Source organism: Ornithodoros turicata, chromosome 6 (genome assembly GCF_037126465.1).
Source record: "Ornithodoros turicata isolate Travis chromosome 6, ASM3712646v1, whole genome shotgun sequence".
Taxonomy (NCBI): Eukaryota; Metazoa; Arthropoda; class Arachnida; order Ixodida; family Argasidae; genus Ornithodoros; species Ornithodoros turicata.
The window spans coordinates 35,704,392-35,723,493 of record NC_088206.1 but is presented as its reverse complement, the minus strand read 5'-3'; the positions used below and the strand labels follow the sequence as shown (position 1 = coordinate 35,723,493).

Genomic DNA, 19,102 nt, shown 5'->3' with positions numbered 1-19,102 from the left:
TGTGTCCAATCAAATGTCCCGGGACCTGAAAACACTGCAGATGATTTTCTATCGACGCACCTTTTGTTTCTGCTGCTGCTAAATTATCGAAATAAATAAGGTACTCTCTCTAAATGGCGGGATTAGGCTTTAGATCTTTTCACCAAACACTTTTCGAACGAACGCATCGATCAAGTGTCTTTCGATTAGACCAAGTGGCGTTCGATCAAACGTCTTCAATCAAACAGCGTTCGACCGAATGGGCATTCGACCAAATTGGCAGACCACGCGCTAGCCGTGTTAGCCACCACATGCCGATTTCTGATTGTCGCTAAAATGTAGTTCCGGAAGGTGTTCTTTCATTGGGTAGACGCTCGGAGACCGTCGCATGCGAAATTCATAAGTTAATTTTTATTTAATTGGCGAGAGCATGCAAATGAACGTTACACGGCATATCTTGTAGCCGGTGCATCACTAATAGCACGGTCTTTCAATACTCTCTCTGGTCTGGAAACTCCGCGAAAAGTTTCCGTAGGGCGCCGCGCCTCCGCGTGGCGGCGCCACCGATAGTCTGAGGGCGACCTTCGGATGTTCTTTGGGTTGCTGCAGCCAGTGTTGCCACATCTACAGATTTGTATGGAAATCTGCAGATTTCCGGCAAAATCTACAGATCTACAGATTATTTTTTAAATCTACAGATTTTTGACTCCTTGATGAAAACAATGAGAATGAAATACACGAACACACACGAAGATCGTTAACATGCTCAGGCTCGTTTCATGGATTTCATGCACCAGCCAGCCTGCGTTTACACTATATTGTCATATCTTCGAACAATCGTTAAAAAGTGGTGACGAGAAGCCCGATTCACCATGTTCCATTCTGGGGTGAAAAAAAAAAAAGAAAGAACAATGAATTTTTAATTTCCTGTTTGCTTCGTGGTGTGTCGGTATATGACTGTCAGTATATAATCGTTGATATCACTCGTGGCACTGAGGCTGTTTGCACTTAATTTCACCATGTAGTTACTAATCATCATGGTTAGATCGCTTATGTATTGATTTGTCTGTTGATGATACTTGGTCTTTTCCTATTCTTGATGCCTCCACTGGAAGCAAATAGATCTCACGCAGTCACCGACCCATTGGCAGCGGCCATAGCACCGACAATCAGGTGGTGGTAGTGGTGGTGTGCTAATTCAGAGTGATTTGGCTAACGGCTTGTTGCTCGGTTCTTCCCAGACAGTACAGCCGGCACCAGGATTTGAACCCGGGAGAGTCAATCCATCCTGCGCAGCTCTCCAATATAACATTTACCATCACATATTTCCGTTGTTTCGATTCGAAGAGCGAAATCCAAAATGTCAGACGACGAAACGGACTGAATCGTGGCCTAAAAATTGTGTTAATTAAGCAAATTCTATGTTTTACTGCAATCTACAGATCTTTACGGAAATATCCATACTTTTTAACAAGTGATCTCCATACTTTTCCTCCGACTGGTGTGGCAACACTGGCTGCAGCGGGCGAAGCCGCTCCTGGCCGCGTTTCTCTGATTGTATTTAAGAATACACGACTTAAAGAGTGTGTTCCAGGTGAGGTGCCGATGCACAACTTAACAAATGTACATGATAAAACCTCCTTTGCGTTAATCACGATTGATTTTACAGCGATTTCGTCGTATGCCCGCTGGCACTCTGCGAGTCGAAGCACACTTGCGTTCCAGAGAGCACTGCTTGGGGATCATATCGCACCCTCTACTCAGTCCATAGCTCGATGCGATCATGATCGCGGCAGTCTTACCAGTGCTTCGTGGTCCGCACTCATGATCGCGGTCATATAGCTTGGACAAGGCATGGCGATCATGGTCGCGCCGATCACGAACCGAGCTAGCAGCCTGTCACGTTGCGATGATTGAACTCTGACAACGACGGACAGGGAGCGGTAAGCAAAACTTCCCCCATTGACGGACAATGTTCGATGCTAACGCAGCGCTTATATTTTAGATATCTGTCCCGTACATGAACTGCGTAATTATGGTGGAGCCTCGGATATTGTGATGCGCTCGACGGGAGGAGTGCTTAACGTGTGTGCCGTAAATCGCATGGGTGAACTTGTTGAAAAGAGGCACTTCTGCCAGAAGACAGGTGAGTTACAAAATTAGGGGAGTTGGAGAGGGGTACCCTTGTACAGTATTTTAAGTGGAGTTTGTGGTGTGTACTTGGTGATTTACTAAAGTACATTTACATAGTACAAGTACATACAAAGTACTTTACTCATGAAAGAACTAACGTTCTGAGGCTGGAACAACATAGAATGGACAAATACATACAAAGCCTCAATTTGCCCTTCAGATGACGCACCCTGGAAGTCGCCGAGAAGGCGTGTTAGCTTAGCTCAATTGGTAGAGCCCTGGACCGACAATCCAGAAGATGTGGGTTCGAGTCCTACAGCTGGCTAACCTTTTCAGTGACTTTCATCTTTCATCGTTACTTTACTCATGACTGATAGAGGTGTATGCCCTTTGTGGAAACCATAGGGGTTGGCCCTGAAAAGGGCCTTTTTTGTCTTTGGCTTGCGCTTGTATATCAGAGCAACGATGTCTTCAACCATTCAGTTTGATCCTTCATGAGGTTTCTTTTGCTTTGTTTCTTCCCTCCGCCAGCTGGTGCAGTCCTTCGTACTGCCTCGTTGAATGTTGATTTTTTTGTTCTTCTCTCGTGTGAAGAAATGTAGACGGCATCGCAGGAAGAAGTGCAACACCTCTGCTGTTTTCGCAACATAGTGTTCGCTGCACCCAACTGCAGCACTTTGTAAGTCGTCATCCATAAGAACAGCCTCGATTATGTCTGCATACATGGAAAATTTGACGTGTCCTTGGGTGGATTCCTCCACGTGCAATGCCGCCAACTTGAGTAACTTCATGAGCCCTGGTGATGGCCTTTTAAGGCCTCCATGGGTCTTTAAGGTAATCAGGTCCCGCGCAGTTTCTTGCTCTTGGCTTTCTAACGATGCAAGGCATGGTACGCAATCTCCTCCACGAAATTTGTGCACAAGGCATCCGCCGAGGTACTGCAAGATGGCATCCCTGGTTCCACTTTCAGCCTCCTGGTGCAGATCCGTATCCCTTGCACATTCTGGATCGAGCAGGACATTGTCTAGCTGTTCCACCAGGGCACTGACCTAGAAGTGTAAAAATAGATAAAAGTGTAAACATATATGTTGTACAATTAGTTCCTGTAGTTCCAGTGCTGTAGTTTCCCTTACGTGGTTACTTGAAGGCGACTTCTGATCAAACAGGCTCTGGAGTGTCAGTAGGAGTTGTGGTCCCTGGGCCTGGACGTTCATGCGTTGTGGAGGTTTCACAATATTGTTCACGGACAGCATACGGTAGATATACGAGAACTGCACAGCTGTCGGGTGCCCACCATCTCCAGTGACGTGTCTGATGATACCGAAAAATTTCTGCAAGACACATATTTTAGGGTTAGCTGTGCTTTGCTGGCTTTCAACATAAGGTTCTGGTCATGGCCAGCAACACAGAACACTGTTTTTACCTCAAGGGGGTCTTGACCGAGCTTTCCCGTGAGCACATACTTGTACCCAGAGGCCCTTAGTGATTCGACTAAGTCAACAGTGCTCTTCAGAGTTATCCTTAAGGCTGCACAGGTTTGCCTGCTGAGAAAGCAAGCTTGCTGCTGTTGGTTCAGCGTTTTCCTATAATTGCACCAGTCCTCCAGCCACGTGATGCTCTCTTTGATGACCTGAATAAGAGGTATTCAGTTTGCTGTAAGCAAATGCATTGAAACTGCAACACTGAGTGTCCACTGCATTTTCAAAACCTACATTGAGCTGTCCCGGCCCAGCCTTAGCAACATCTTCCGGTCGCTGTAGGTTCAAGCAGTCATACAGGGTATTGAGCCTCCGCGTGAAAGACACTGTCCCTTCACAGTCATGCAGCTTGGTACACTCTTGTCGAGTACTGTAGAACTCCATGGATGTAGCAACCGATTCACTGAAAAGCTTAAAAAGAAAACGAATTGGTATTCTTCCTTGAAGTGAAACCCATTTCAGCGTAATGATGCCCTATGCTGACATCATACAAATATTAAAAGTTTAGCAGCAAGTATGAATGGCTGAGACTCTATTTTATTTATTTATTTATTTTATTTATTTATAAAATACTACAAACCCTGAAAGGGTCCAAGTAGGAGGGGCACAGAGAGTCCAAACTAATTTACAACAAGACACATATGTCACATCATGTAACTGCGTTTAAGCCTTTCACAAATGCCGTGACAGAGCGGTGTGAGACCTGTGCAGATGACAGAGAATTCCATTCTTCGACGGTTCGAGGAAAGAACGAATATTTAAAGCAGTCAGTCCTGCACTGGAATGGTTTGAGTGTGCGCTGATGGCTTAGCCGTGTTGATCTGGGTGCGTGTGGAGTGATGTAGTCCTGATGATTGATTCGAAATTGACCATTGAGTAACTGAAAAAGAAACTTGAGCCTATGAGTCTTTCTACGCTCTTCCAGCGGTATTAAGCCACTCCGTGCGTAAAGAGGAGTAACTGAGGTGAGACGATGGTATGACTTAAAAAAAAAACGTAACGCTCTCCTTTGTACGGATTCAAGAAGTCGAATATTCGCAATGGTGTACGGGTCCCAAACAATATCACTATATTCCAGAATAGGACGGACTAATGCTTTGAATGCCGTCAACTTAGTATGAGCTGTGCATTCACGAAAATGACGCTTTAAGAACCATAATTTCTTGTTAGCCTTCTTTGTTATGTATTGGATGTGCTTATTCCAGCGCAGGTCTGATGTAAGAAAAACGCCCAGGTATTTGTATTCGGAGACCCTTGAGAGATTCACTGAGTTAATACAATAATTGAAGGTGAGCGGTTTCCTTTTGCGAGTGACACTCATGACCACACACTTATTTATGTTAAGAGGTAACTGCCATGTCTCACACCAGTCAGCTATTTTCTGCAAACAATTATTTAAACATGCATAGTCATCACCGCCATTGATCTCCTTATGCAATACACAGTCATCGGCAAAAAAGTTCATTTTAACATCGATACCCATACCAACATCATTTATAAAAATTAAAAACAACAAAGGACCCAAGACCGAGCCCTGGGGAACACCGGATGTAACTGGTACGAAGGACGAGTCGGCGTTATTCGTATGGACAAGTTGTTTTCTATTGTCAAGGTAGTTGGAAAGCCAGGTAAAGAGTTCATCGCTTACAATTTCCTTCAATTTTAATAATAATTTTCTGTGAGAGACTCTGTCGAATGCTTTAGCGAAATCCAGAAAAATAACGTCGACTTGTCCACGAGCGTCTACAACTTTGGCAAGGTCATGGGTAATGTTCACAAGCTGTGTCACTGTGCTTAGACCGTGGCGAAAGCCATGTTGACTGGTGGAGAAGAAATTCTTACTTTCCAGATATTTTGAAATATGCTTATATACGATATGTTCTAATACTTTACTACATGTGCTCAGAAGGGATATCGGCCGGTAATTTGCAATATTTAGTTTGGAACCTGTTTTAGGAATAGGAACAACCTTGGCTATCTTCCAATCGTCCGGAAGCTCCCCACGGGACAAAGATACGTTAAAAATAAGAAAAAGGTACTTGGTGCACCACTCGGCGTACCGAGTTAGAAAAGCATTTGGGATGCCGTCTGGGCCTATGGCCTTCTTGCCGTTTAAGTTAAGAAGTAGAGTAAGGATTCCTTGCTCGCTAATGCTAAGTCGTGGCACTGGTTCTGTGGGAAAACTGGGCATGGATGGAAAGAAAAGAAAAAAGCTCACCTGGACAGCAAGCTTTACGTTCATCTTTTGGAACGCATTTGGGAACACGTGCGCCTTCGTAAGTTTTGCGACTGAGCGGAGACCAGCTTGCTGCTCTTCGTACTCGAGCAGGGCGTGGTAATGACTGTGATACACTTCTTTTCCACCAGGAAGCTAGAATTGCAGATAAAGTAGCAGTTGGAATTGGTGTTATGTAGCTATATGTATCGCATGAACTTACAATGAATTTCCCAACTTTCAGCAGGTTATTCCGAATGCACTTAAAGATGTGTGGAACATCGATGATGCAGAAAATTCGCCTGTCTGGAATACTGGGATGCTCAAATGATGTACTGGGGTCACCTCCTGATATCCCTGAAGAAAAAGACAGTTTCAGTGCAACGTCATCTTCAGCAAGGCGCTCAGTATGAGTCTCTGGTGCAGTAATGTCCAAAGTATTAAACAATGAATGTAAAACAATAGCCTTAATATATAGGAGTTACTTAATAAAAATCCCATAGCAAGTTCCTTCCCTGCTTCTATTCACAAGAACCTTTAAAATGAGAGTAAAGTTGAGTGTTATGTATACCAAGATTCCTTAGTGCAGCCTGGTTTGTAGTCGAATTGTCGCATGTGATGCTCTCTACCAGGACTGACGCATTAGAAAGGTGGACGATGCACTACAGAATGAGTTTTGCGAGAACATGGCCAGGTGTCGCTCCCGCAGTACAGAAGGTACCAATGGTTTGGGACCATCCACCAAGGAACGGTCTGAATAGGAAAACCAATACGTGGTCTGCATCTTTAACTTCGTCTTTCGGGGTCGTTTGGTCACCGTGATCCACCTTGCCAAGTAGAACCACGTCCGACTGCCGCAGATGTAGCCCTTTTCTCACGCTCATCTGGTCGAACATAAGAACTCCTGATATTGTATCAGTGTTGGTTAGATATGCTCACTCTGGATGGCGACAGGTGAATTACACAAAGTTCGAAATATGTCGGCACTTACCTTTACGCTCCCTTTCCGGCGTATCCTTCAGCTTTTCCTTTAAAAGTCCGAAGAGATTAGGACTGAACCCAAAGTTAGCATCCAGTTTCCCAATGTATGTGCGTAGTGTCCGTGGATCCGGGAGAGGCAGGTAATCATTTTCCATGAGGAAGGTGTACACGGCTGTGGACTTTATTTTCAGGAGCAGTGCATCGTATATCCACTCCAAGCTGTATCTGTAGCAGAAATTAGTACAGAGATTATTAGTCACATAGCCATGTTTTACTATTGTAAGAGTGCATTATCACTGGCCAACTGTGATTTCAGTCACGTTTTAGTGCACACCTGGGGAATCTGAACCATACCTCATTCCTTTCGAGGACTTTGCAGCAACCTTCTTGACACATTGGTCCAGTATCAGTTTCTGGCGCTCTGGCAGCATCTTCTGCTTCGAGGGTTCCTTTCTGTTTACATGGGACGTACGGCACTGTGCTGTCCTCTGAGCAAGCTTCCGCTGGAGACTGCGTAGTGCATTTTGTGCATGCCAGAGCTTGCATTTTGTCCTTTGCAACTCAGCTTTTGTGGCGTCTACTTCTTCTGTTTGGCAGGACTTGTCAGCCACTGAAGACTGACCCCTGTCAGCGTTGTACGCGGGGTCCTCGTTCTCCTTTTCGTCGCCATCATCACCTAGAGGACACACGTTCTCATTCACGTGCAGCCTCAGAATTTTGCGTAGGGGCGTAGATTTCGAGCATTGGACCTCCTGGGTGGGGGTGGTTGTAGGCAGTTTCCGCTTTGCCCCACGTCTTTCCTCGTTGGGCGAGCACTCCAGCACGCGCGCCTGACGCACGCGGCTCCGTGGCTTCGGCTTCGTCAAGTACGACGGGCAATTCGGAAAGTTCCGTGGAACAGCCCCGGGACGCAGTTTTGGCACGACGCGGTCGTGGGACACCACCTGGGAGTTTAGGACGAAGTCGTCCGTCCTGATAATGTCCGTCGGGTCAAAGTGCAGGGCGCATACTCTTGTATGCGGCGAGTCAAACCTGAAGGTTGCAGTCTCCACACATGGGATCGCACGTTTCCACCTTTCGCGCCCAGCTGGGTCCGCCGGGAAGCTAAAAAGCGACGCTTTAACCTTGCAGGTGCGCTTTCCTATATCACAACCGGTGACACAACATGTCATCGACATTCTCACACGCAATTGCGAACACACAATAACGCAAATGAACTGTCGATGCCGTCAAACAGATGTTCCGCTTGTCAACTGAACACGTGTAACGCTATGGCCGCGTCGTCTGCAAGACGAGGAAGACGCCCTCAGATCGACACGGCCGGCCCCTCGCGACGGCTCCGGACCCTACGGAAACTGTTCTATTGTACTCCGGCGGAGTTTCCAGACCAGAAAGAGTATTGAAAGACCGTGCTAATAGCAACCCAAAAGAAATTATTTCGCCAGCATGAACCGTTTTCGAGTCGTCCAGCCCGGAGATTTTAGTGAGGAGCACGGTGTAAGTCAAAAGCAGCAAGACGATACACAAGTCGGACAGAGTGCGAACCAAGGAAGAAACCACAGACACAATTGTCCCACAAAGCTGTATTCCCTTCAAGAAGATTCCGTGTTACCTCATCCACCGTGCCAGGCCATCCACCATGCCAACTCATCCACTGGTGGATGAGATGGCACGTTGGATGAAACAACTCGGTGGATGAGATGGCACAGTATGGATATTTCAGCTCTGTGGATGTCTTAACCCGATGGATAACCCAGCTCGGTGGATGAGAGGGCACGGTGGATAAGAATACTATCACGACCCTCTTTAGCTCCTTAACTGACCCAGTAAGCGACCGATCCCAAGGCGGGGAGTATGTCGAGTATGATGGATGCACATCTCCCCACTTTCCCCGATTCGATAAGTTGAGATGTGAAATGTATTTTTTTTTTTTTCAATTAACAATATGTTTCGACTACATCAGTGTCTTGTCGTGAAAGGGACTTGATTGGCAGATGTATCGTGTGGGACGGTGCAGGACAAATCATTACAGGCATAACCGCCGCGCTTATTTATAACGCATTCTAGCTCTCAAGGACAGAGGGCTGTGACACGAACGACGAGATTTGCGTTTAAGGTCTCAAATGTGCATGTGTTGTGTGAGCCCGTGCCTAGACTGAATTCGTCCAAGAGGCTTTCATTACAATTGTGTCAGGGAGCTTTATTTACCAGAGCGGAAATATGTGACAAATTTTCTGAACTGTAGAACAAACTCAACACTGGAATTGTGATGTTTGCGATAGAAATGTTTCAACATGTGGCCGCAGATTGAACAAAAAAGCTGCTCTGCAGCAGTGGGGTCAGGTAGATTTAAACGGAAGACAGCAAAAATTGTATTGTAGCAATTGGGTAAATTTAAATTGGGTGAAAAGTAAAATTGTCAGCAGTGTTTGGATAGCTGAGGATAATAGGGTGCACAGTGTTGAACCAGACATTTATGGGGACGTAGATCGAAGACCCTGCTCCACCTGAAGGACCACCAACAACACTTCGACTGCTTCCGTTCGTTGGCACTGCATCCTCAGGACGTCACCACCAGTCCCTAGATGTATATGCAGTGATTATATTTATATTATCTGCGATCCTCGGCCGTGCATATCCAGGAACGAAATATACAAAACATGCAAATCCGCAATCTGGCCATCAACTATTTTAAATATAGTAGTAAAATACAAAGGAAGTGGCACACCACCCCAAGCAGTAACATACACACAAATTCAGCTTATCTTGTTGACAACAAAAATATTTTATTGCTCAGTGCAATGTGAAAATCATGAGCTGCCACATCTGTGCACGGATACGCAAAAACAGCAAACCAATTCAGGAAGAAGGCAGTGCTCCGATCATTTGAATCCTATCAACATAATTTGTGACGTCCTGAAAATTGACAGCGTGGTACGTATAATGGGCCCTGAACAGCTCCATTTCACGTCCGAGCTAAAAGTTCCGTAGTACCACCTGCTGGTCGGAAGGTCTTGCAACAGCCATGGGGTCGCGTTGAAGTACCTGAAGTCGCAATCCCGAGCAGTTCTGCTATTTCCTCAATAATTCTATGAGCACCCGGAGCTGCGGATGCCTGTTGGGGAGTTGGTCCCGAACTCCATTATGCCATCCTTCAACGACATTTGTCGTTCGAGGACCAACTTCCCCGAACTGACTCATTATCAATCCAGAAGTTCTGGAAGTATGCAGAAAAACATTTCAGTTAACGGCCTTCCGGTCCTGGGAGGTGCTCTGATCAAGTCACTAGCGTAGTGCAACCTGAATTCATTTGGCACGAACAAAAGATGCCGTACGCGTGAGAACCACAACTTCACATCTGAATTTGCTTGAGACAGTGTTCTGAGTCCAAGGCTGTCCCTCTTTTCATTCAGTGCCTTAGCAACATGGAATGCACAACCACGAACTGTGATAGGTTGTCGGACAGGGTCCACACTGAACACAGCAATAGCTGCCTGAATTGCAGCAAGCTCAAAGTCAAACAGCCAGGTTGCAGCATGCTGTAGCGTCCTGAGATGTCCACAAAGTGCGGTCGCGGTGTTCTTCATGATTTTTTAAAAGTACCTCATATGCCTGCTGGTGGCGCCGTTTCATTAGGCAATACACCACTGGGTGGGACTCTCAGTTGACAATCACATGCAGAGTGTAGAGCTGTCTAGGATTGGTAAACTCCGGTGGGGAATACGCGAAGTTGCCATCGCCTAGGACGCAGTCTGCAACTAGCATAACCCGCAGATCTTCATCAGTGAAAAATACCAGCATTTCTTTACCTGGTGTGCAATCTTCGTGCCTGAGGAAGTCTTGGTTCGTGATGGATTTCTGCAGCTCATTTGGGACACTCCCAATTGTCATATTTCTCATGGTATGAATGTTCCGGTTATAGGACAGAGCACGACGCTTAGAGGCGTATCCATATCCAGAAACAAGCTTTGATTTTATGTCCACTCGCACGTCATCGTCGTATCCGTCGAAGTGACTGTCTACGGCCGAAAGAGCAGTGTTATAAGCATCACGGGGTCTCTTGTTTATTCTCCGGATTTCAGTCCGTACTTCACACATATATCGTTTCGAGAGAACTTCTGCAGCTGACTGCTTCCAGGATGTTGGATCGCACGAGTGGGCAGTGGTTGGATTATCCGGGTCGGTAGCTATGATGCCATTTCGCAGTGTCAGATGAGCTACAGCCAACCGCTCACCGTCTTTCCGAAGCTTTGCACTCAGCACAAACTAGGAGGTACAGCGATAATACTGTAGAGAAGGGTCCCTCGAGTTTGATAACTTGTAGGAAAATTCCAGCACGCACCCTGGCCATCGGCGACTGTCGTGTTGCAGTACGGGCTTTCCGGACCTCTGCACGGATGGCACAAACAAGCACATGTACTTGTGCACACTGCAAAGAGCGGATGGAAAAAAAGGAACGAAGATAGTTGATTTGGACGTTCAAAATACGATTACATGTACAGGCTGTCATGACCAATGAGGTAGTGTCACGAGATTTGAAAAGCTCATACTTTGAAAACCATTCAAGAGTGCTGCTTAGATAGACGCCATGAACTGCAAGAGCTTTCGCGATCGTCACTCTGGCCCCCCTCCCACCGCCATATATTATGTTCTCCTCGGATTTGCACGATTTGCCCCGGGTCGGTCCGTGGCAGGTAGGGAGGGCTCGAGCCCCCCCTAGCCCCCTCGTGGCTACGCCACTGCATGGCACAATGGATGACCTTGCACGGTGGATGAGGCGGCACGTTGGATGACCTGGCATGTCATCTAATCAGCTCAGAATGGATGAGGCAGCTCGATGGACAAAACGACACGATTGATGACATGACACGGTGGATGAGGTGGCACGAAATTGGATGAGGCGGCACGGTGGATGAGATGGCACGTTGGATGAGGCGGCCACAAGCGCTTCAGAAACCCCTCTTTTCTTAGGAGATTAGCCGTACATTCTTGTCGATCCGAACAAATGCAACAAGATCACGCGTGTTGTTGGAACTACATGCTCCAGCGGTGTATTGCGCACTTCCTGGACAACGGTACTGGTTACGGCACCCAGCGCCCCTAGCGCCATCTGGTGGCTGTCTAGACCCCGGCGCCATCTCGTGCCGAGAGTCGGCGAAACGGAGCGGCTGGTATCCCCTCTTAAAGCCTGCTTGTTGCAGAAGAGACAGGGTCTGGTCCAGGATGTGCAAAAATTCTTCAAAATTGGTAGCAAACACCAAAACATTGTCGAGATATACGCGTACACCACATTTGGGGTGACCTGTTACAAGTTTGCTGAAAATGGTGTTCATGGCTCGCTGGAAGGTTGAGGGCGCATTCTTAAGGCCAAAAGGCATACGGGTCCACTAATAAGTACCTTTCTGTGTGACAAATTATGTTTTCATCTGATCTTCCGGGCGAAGAGCAATTTGCCAGAAGGCAAATTTGAGGTCTAGGGAAGCAAAGATGCATGCGCCAGAGATGTCATCAATAATATCATCAATAGACCTCTACCTGTTTGTAAACAAATGACGTCATGATGTTCGACAGCGCCACGAGTTTGGTAGAGTTGAACTACGTTCAAAGCTAGTGGCGAACACGGTCGCGCCCGAAAGTCACCGTCTTGAGAGGATTACGATGGTTTCTGAAAATGACGCGACCTTCTGTCCTACTTTTCTTTCAATGGGAGGCAGCGAACAAATGCCCATTCGTGGAACCCAGCTCTCCCCTTCCGATCTGTTTTGGTTTCGGTGTGTCTACCAACGTCATGATGACGTTTCTCAGGTAGAGGTTTATTCTGGGAAGCGGTTGCACGTCGATCACTGACGTATGGGTTCTGCCCCATCAGATCACTGACGGTCTGCTTGTTTAATGGCACGTAGTTCACGCATAGTCGCTTTTTCTGTTCGTGTGAGACGACAACAACCGGGAACGCCCAAGGGACAGAGGCTGGTGCAATTATGCCCTTGTCAAGCAATACACTTGTTTGTTCCTCCAGAAACGCTCGATCTGTATAGCGGTAAGGCTGCCTCTTGTATGGCGTAGCATCAGGTAGCAAACGTAAGGGAACTCCTGATGAAGTAATGGCTTGGTCTGAAGTCCGCCTTGCTCGAATGCGGCTTGCGCTTTTGCAAGAGATGAATTGTGCACAAACATTGCATGAGAGAACAGTGGAAGGAAGTGTTCAACACAAGTTATTGTGACTCCCGTGGGGCGATGGTAGAGTTCTGTGGCGAATGGTGGCTTCACATGGAGTTCCATATGGGCTGTGGCCAACCAATCCTCACCCAGGATGGGGGGCACAGCATTCCTTGGAAGGACTGCCTAGTGTACAGGGGCGCTGACATCCTGTATCGATATCTGAAGCACAATCTGTCCCGATGGGCACACTTTTTCTCCACCGGCGACGACTAACGGAGCTTGGGTCCATGGGGAAAGTTGAAGATGTGATACGAGAGACTCCGAGATGATAGAGAGCTTTGATCCACTATCGGGGAAGGCCACTACTGAGCCAACGTCTTCAACTTGTGCTTGAATGACATTACACGAAATAAGAGATTCAGTGGTGGACTCTGAAGAGTGCAGACACGAGAAAGGATGGCTGTACAGGTGGTCCGCCTGGCGGGGACGATGACGCCAATTTTGGTTGTGTGTGTGTGGGGGGGGGGGCAATGCACGGCGAGGTGACCTTTTCCTTTGCATTTGTAACAGACAGCGTCTGTAAGGTCTTGGCCAGGACGATATGCAGGTGCACCATACTTATTCGCGACAGCCTGGTAGCGTTCTTCTTTCTCAGCAGCTGTTCGAGGGGTGGCCCGGTTACGCGAAGCAAGACTTTGATGTTGGGATGCTGGTGGTGGAGGTTGGTGAGGATCTCGTGGAACTGGTGTTGGCAATGGCACCACAGGGTCTTTAGTATGTGTACTCTGCATATGAACGAAAGTTTTGTCCAGGTCTGTGCAGATTCTCAAAAATACTTCCGCTGTCGAAGGCCGCTTGGCTGCGATAGTCGTTGCTACGTTGCAGAAGGTACTCGATTTCTTGTATGTCTGAGAGCTGAAGCGGCCAGCGTTTGATAAAGCGAAGCTTTGCGAACGCATAATTGCAAAGTGTCTGGTCCTTCAATTGTACGACAGTCACCACCTTGGTTTGCCATTGAAAAAGTGAAAGGTCCACGTCGAACTGTCGTAGAAAGGCTTGTTTCCAAGCAGGCCATGTTGAATGCGCATCGCCGGTTGCAAAATGCCAGTTTTTAGGAGTGCCGCGAAGCTTTCCAATGGCGATAAGACGTAAAGTAGCGTCGCTCCATGATGGCAAGCTGCGAGTGCGTTCCAAGTCTTCGATCCATGCGCGGGCCGGGATCCCTTTAGTGTCATCGAAAACGGGGACTGCGGCCGATAGATCAGTCAGAGTAGTCACTTTCACCGGAACTGACAACCCAGGTACAGCAGAGGTCGGGGCTGATGAGTCGCGTAGAGTCTGTTGTGCGTCTTGCATGCTCTGTGACGCAGCACTTGTTAGCGCGATGTTGGTTAGAAGGCGATTGATGAGGTCTTCTTTCGACCCGGACGTGTCTAATAGGGTTTATTCACATGACGTCATCCGCAGGAGACCGCCACTGTCGCTTGCAGGCAGATGTGCTGCATCGGCCGCCATATTGTAGGTCCCATCCAAGCCGCTACCCATATCGTACTCACCGTATATTTGGTGTTTCAAAGTTATTGTGCTGTGTGATTTGTAGCATATCCAAACAATTTCCATGTTTTCGACGTTAACAGTCATCCAAAAAGCATATGGCAGCGAACGAATGCGGGAACATAACTTCGAGGGACCTACAGTATGGCGGCGAGGTGACGTCAGTGAATAAACCCTATTGACGCCGGACAAGTTCTTCGCGGAGGAAGTCCGCAGTAAAGCCCACTAGCTCACCGGGCGATGCTTCCGACCAGTTGATAAGTGGCATATTGGCGGGAAGAGAAAGTAGGCTTAGCTGTGGTGATGGCCTAGTTGGTGAAGGCTGAGGTGAAGGGCTTACGGGTTCTTGAACAGGCTCTGAATCGACTGCGCCATATGTGAAGGCTGGCTGGCTGGATTACGAGGTGACATAACGAGAGAATGACTTTATTTTGTAGGAGGCATGACTCTTCACGGTAACGCGCCATGGTTACACTATGGTTACACCATAGCACGGAGTAGAAGTAAGGAGGCCGATCTCCCCCCGAGCGGTGTTAGGAGAGTTTCGTACCTAATTCATCAAATATTTGTGGCCGTGTGGCGGCGCTCGCGAACTGACGGAGGCTGGCACCGCGGCCCCTCCCGTAGTTACGCCTTGGTTAGCGCCATTTATTCCGGTTACGAAAAAAACCTTCGAAACAAGAGCTCAAGGATAGCTTGATGAAGAAACACGTCCATCTTGTGTCCATGCAATTTTCAATCTAAGCCTTTTGTCTCGAGATGCATTTTATTTAACTCGCAATACCTTTTTCTGTGCACCTTGTGGGAAAGCCGCCGTTATGGGACTCGCAGAGGTGTACAGTGTGTAGAACAGCCAAGGGGAGCCCCGGCTGTTGAACGGCTGTATACAACGGCAGGTTTTCTTATGTTGGTCGCTTTCTTTCTTTTAATGTAGTGTTACAGCATTACTGTTATCCGCAGCAGATATTAAGCCACAGCTCTACGGGCGCCTTTACATGCAAAATGTCGAACGAGAAATACCCGTGATGGAAGGTTGTTCTCAGGCTCCCTTTACAGACATACCCACCATACTTCGTACTAAAATGACTCATGAACACAGGTACGGATAAAACGTAAGTTTTTTCGTTTCATTTCCATCTGTTTTCATAGATCGTTAGCATTTGAAGATAGACCAAAAGCCAGGGGACATCATGAGAAAAATTTACACACATTGGCTTGACGTATGAAACAAAATGTAATATGACGTTTCGATGCCTGTTCGGGCATCATCATCAGAATTCAGAATTCAATCAACCATTCTGATGATGATGCCCGAACAGGCATCGAAACGTCATATTACATTTTGTTTCATTTTTACGTCAAGCCAGTGTGTGTAAGTTTTTCTCGTGATGTCCCCTGGCTTTTGGTCTATCTTCAATCGTTAGCATTTGCCTGTCACATCAAATACAATCGCAGTGTGACCGTGATTCAATATGGGGGAAAGACAGTGCAGTCGTTCACTCAGTCTCTGACTTTTGCTTTTTCTTTCATCGCAGTTTTTATCAGTTCCCAGTCGAACTCTGTCATTGTAACTTTGATTGCTTTTGCAGCAGTTTTGTCTTCCTTGCCTTGTCTCCGTGTCGTCTGTTTTCCATCTTACATCCTCATCACCGTGTAATAAGATATGACAGATCTTGTTAGGTCATCCTTGTGTTCTTCACAGCCAACCGCTGGCACAAGAGTCTGTTCCATGTCGTCAACAATGCAAAAGAGCATATCCTCATGCATCCTCCCACTCAGTCTCTTCATTATTATGTTTTCGAGAAATGTTAGCAGGTTCAACAGCTGGCCTGATGGGAACGTTAGCCTCCCCCTACTCTTTAAAACTATCAGCCTGTACTGTTCATCAAGCTGTTCGTCTGCTGTTGCGGTGAGAGCCTGTTTGCAATCTTCGCAGCTGCTAAGAGTTGCAACTTTCCTTGCGACAAATCCGCCGACATAGGCCAACACGTCCAAATTAGTGTCCGTTATGTTGTAGCTGTGCTCGTCGGCAGTTGCTTGGCTGACCGCCTCACTTTGTGATGTGTGGCCTGTGATGCCTGCTAGTCGTTCCCTGATATCTGCCTGTCCAGAGGTGGAACTTTGTGGACACTCAAAGTCTGCCAGAGCCGTCAGGATCCCCCCCCCCCTGTAATATTTGACCCCTTTGGTGGCTTCCTCAGTGAATAAGCAGTGAGCAGTCGGAACATCTGGGCGAACATTGCAGAATCTGGGTGTTGGGTTTGGCCGCAGCTGTTCCGCATCATACCAAAGAATCGCTGAAAAAGGAAACAGTATTGTGTTTGCATCATGGCATAATGCCACACTTTTGTGCGCAGTAACATCAGGTACCTCCAAAGCATCCTGGTTCAGGCGTGCTGTCATCAGGTAATTGAATCCACACTCAGAAGTCAGGTAATCCACAATCTGCAACGTCGCCTTGATCGTAACCTTTAACCCAACTGATGTCTGAGTCGTCATGTAGTTCTCCTCAGCTGTTCCCCATGGCTGGTTGTTGCTCATGGCCTCCCATTCGTTGATGAATGCCAGAAATTCCTCAAGCACCTATGAACATAGCAAAACGGAGGAAATATTGCCTTTTCCCTTTTATGTTGTTAGCCGATTATTAATGAGCTGTTTACTTCAGGGCCTGGAACATTCTTGCTTGCTTTGTGCTTGTTTGTTATATGTCAGCATGAGTTGTGTATAGAAAAGTATTTTAGGCAAAAAGCTATGGAGCTAATACAAGGCAATTCATGACACTAATGTAACAAAATGCTGTGATAGGGAAGGGAGGAAAGACCCAGTGACATCCTTTCTTTTTAGAAAGCTGCTGTGTCCACAGTCTTGGCCATGTTTATTATTTCTGTATTACTTCGTCTGTTCTTTGCTATTAGGCACTGTTGCAGGTTCCCCATAAACATGCTTCGATATGAAAGCACTAGAGCTTTTGTCTATACTGTTCCTGCACACACTGATATATAGTAAGCTCTGTTTCCATGACGTCAGTCCCTTTCTTGCCTCCGCCAGGTACTTTCCATCCTAGGGCATTACTTTAATTATATGTTTAATAAAGAGTACTGATGCAACCAGTACTCATCATCACAGGTCATCACAGGTACAAGGCTTGTACTGTATTAAGTTTATGCTTGCTGTCACTAGACACTATTGCATATTTTTTTATGAAAGTGCTGGTTTTTACCGCTTGTTGTCGCTGGCCGTTGCCCAGTGCCTGGCTCGGTGTCCTTGAGTTCATTACGTCGACAAGGCTGTCCACCTGCTCTACAAACTGGATGGTTCCGTCTGAGTCTGTTAGGTCTGGGTGCTGTGGCATGTACAGTTTCATTGCCTTTGCAACGCTGTTGCTAAAGAACTGAAAAAATCCGCAGAACGTTTCATTGTCATTTGTATTTGCATTTTGTGGATTGCTGGGTCAGCTAAACAAAAAAAACAGAGTTGTGCTAAGGGCAAGTGTAAATTCACCTGAAATGCCATTGCAACGTTCATCTTCTGAAATAGCCGTGGGTTCACATGGTCAGGTGTTAGCTTTGGACAGGCTTTTAATGTTAGGGCCTTGTGCTGGTCCATCTGAACCACTGCTTCCCTGCTTCATGCTTACAGTTCCACATGGGGTCTGCAGTATTGAGGCGGAATCACTACATTATTCACAGATATAATAGTGTAAGTTTGAAGTAGTGACGTACCAATAGCTCCCTCTTTTTCAGGATGGCATTTCTTAAGCATTTGATGAGGTGTGGGAAGTCGGAGGTGAACCACAGCCTCCTGGAAAAATCACTTGGGTGGGTGCAGCTGACGTCATCAACGTTGATGCCAAAGTGATTCCACATGTTCCTGTTCCAGGAGGCGCCGTCCGTAGTTACTGCATCTACTCTGAGACCCGCCCCTTCCAAGAGCATGACACACTCAAGTACAAGATTGTGTAGGATATTGCCTGGTGCACTTCCCTTGCTGAGGAAGCAGGCTAGAGCCTGTACCCGTTTCCCCTTGAAGGGTTGAAACATGAAGACCAGCGCATGGTGTCCCTTCTGGGCCTTCTGCTCCACCGTGGTGTATTTTCCAAGGTCGATGAAGCCATGGACCTTTAGTGCTGATTTGTCAACTGAAACAGCCTCGGTGAGCTTCATTTCATCCACGAGTAAAGCACCTGTAATTTTTTGGGTTAATGATTTTTTTTTTCTTTTTGTTGCTGGCTTATTTGTTGTTTTTAATTTGTGGTAGGTTGCCCTGTATCAAGGCAGTCATCTTTAGATGTTGCTTCACTTCACATTGGATACGTCAAAACAAACTGTATTTTTAGAGTCTCCAATTGCTACAGTAGGTGTGGTCCAAGCCATACTGAGCACCGGAAGAATGGGTTTAAGTGACAAAGTTGAAATAACAAGCAGAACTGCTACAAACTGGATAGTCTTCAGTATCATTTTAGTTACTGGAAGCTTGAGCATAATGTTTGCTCCAGTTCATGGTGTTATTTATCACTGGAACACATATGCCACGTAACACATGGTCAGTGGCACTTTTTTGAATACACAAATAGCTTCGTGAAAAACGAGTAACATACCGT

At 46.7% G+C, this 19,102-nt stretch overlaps 1 long non-coding RNA gene and 1 other non-coding gene across 2 annotated transcripts; both read left to right on the top strand.

The window, feature by feature from the left end:
- Positions 1 to 1,755: 1,755 nt before the first annotated feature.
- Positions 1,756 to 6,134, top strand: LOC135397852 (uncharacterized). Its single transcript, XR_010423805.1, has 3 exons — positions 1,756 to 1,922; positions 1,985 to 2,125; positions 6,050 to 6,134. It is a non-coding gene; the product is annotated as an uncharacterized LOC135397852 (long non-coding RNA).
- On the top strand, positions 2,365 to 2,437 carry Trnav-gac (transfer RNA valine (anticodon GAC)). Its single transcript has one exon. It is a non-coding gene; the product is annotated as a tRNA-Val (tRNA).
- Positions 6,135 to 19,102: the final 12,968 nt, after the last annotated feature.